General features: G+C 45.4%; 1 pseudogene across 1 annotated transcript; it reads left to right on the top strand.

The window, feature by feature from the left end:
• The first annotated feature begins 682 nt into the window (after positions 1–682).
• LOC309351038 (large ribosomal subunit protein eL37 pseudogene) lies at positions 683–983 on the top strand (annotated as a pseudogene). Its single transcript has one exon. The product of its transcript is annotated as a large ribosomal subunit protein eL37 pseudogene (transcript).
• The last annotated feature ends 618 nt before the right edge of the window (positions 984–1,601 follow it).

A 1,601-nucleotide genomic window follows, 5' to 3' on the forward strand; every position in this document is an offset into this window, starting at 1 on the left:
TTTTGGCGAAGTATTGGAAGACTAAAGAACTACCTACTCTGGAAGAATGGCAGACCAAGGTGACTGAATTTATGGGACTGGCAGAGATGACCGGCAGAATCCGTGACCAGAAGAAAGAGACAGTGGAGGAGGACTGGAAAAAATTTAAAATCTATCTTAAAAATTGTTGTAAAATTTCGGAATGTTAAGATGTCAGGGGATTGGACACTAAGAATTACAGCTATAAATCGAAATTTATAAAGCAGAAACTCTTTTTAAAGAGAATTAAATATAAAAATGGGATGAAGAATTGCTAAAAATTTTGAAATTTGGATGCAGTGAAGGGGAGGTTTGGGGAAGTCGCATTATGTTTGTTTTGTTTTTTCTTTATGTTGTAAAATCAATAAAAATTATTATAAAAAAAAAAAGAAGTGGCCTCCCTGAGGCGCAAGCCTGGGCAGAGTGTCTGGAGGTCCTGGGCTACCCAGACAGCGAGACCACCCCTCTCTCGGCCCGACTGGTCCCAAGGAAAGCAGAGCAATCCGTTTGGCACCAGCTTGGCTGCAGGAGTTGCCAGAACTTGGCATAAAAGGTGCCATCCAATTGTCTCTGGGACTCCATTCTGGATTTGTGTAGGGTCTACTCCTGAGCCTTTTCTTCTCCCAAAGATATCCCGCAAGCCCTCTTTCGTTGTGGCGGCTGAAGACAGACAGCGAAAGGAACATCCTGCTTTGGAAAGCGTCGCAATAAGACGCACACTTTGTGCCTTCAATGTTCGTCCAAGGCCATTCATCTCCAGAAGTCTACCTGTGGAAAATGTGGATATCCTGCTAAGCACAAGAGAAAGTATAACTGGAGTGCTGAGGCCAAGAGGCTCAATACCACCAGAACTGGCCGTATGAGGCATCTGAAAAAGGTCTACCGTAGAGTCAGGAATGGATTCCATGAAGGAACAGCACAAAAGACCAAGAGAGCTGCTGTTGCAGGCATCCAGCTCATCTTAAGGACTCAAATGTTTTTTTAAAAATAAAGTGGTACCTCGTGTTACATACGCTTCAGGTTACAGACTCCACTAACTCAGAAATAGTGCTTCAGGTTAAGAACTTTGCTTCAGGATAAGAACAGAATTTAGGGTCCGGCGGCGCGGCAGCAGCAGCAGCAGAAGACCCCGTTAGTTAAAGTGATGCTTCAGGTTAAGAACGGACTTCCGGAACGAATTAAGTTCTTAACCCAAGGCACCACTGCAAATGGCCTGAAATTTTAAAAAAATCAAAAAGAAAGAAAGAAAATAGATACCCCGCAAGGCAGTGGATAGGGAAGATGGGAAGAGGTGCGTTTTTTTTCCATTGAATTTTCCTTGCACCTGCTTTCTATATGACCTCACGTTGTGAGGTCACCAAGGGTGCAGCTGGAGTCTGAAGGCCAGCGAGTCCCCTGATGTTCCTTTCCCTTCTCTCTGCCCTGATTTGGGGCTTACATCAGAGGGGCAGCTATGCCAGCCCCTCTGGTGGGGCTTGACTTAAACCAGTTTGCCCTTCTGCTGCAAACAGTTGTCAAGGTGGGTGACAACTCGGTTCTCTCGGCAGCCTAACATGGTCAAGCGGCCTTAAGACCCCACCAGA

Source organism: Podarcis erhardii, assembly GCF_964252035.2.
Source record: "Podarcis erhardii genome assembly, chromosome: 10".
NCBI classification, from domain to species: Eukaryota; Metazoa; Chordata; class Lepidosauria; order Squamata; family Lacertidae; genus Podarcis; species Podarcis erhardii.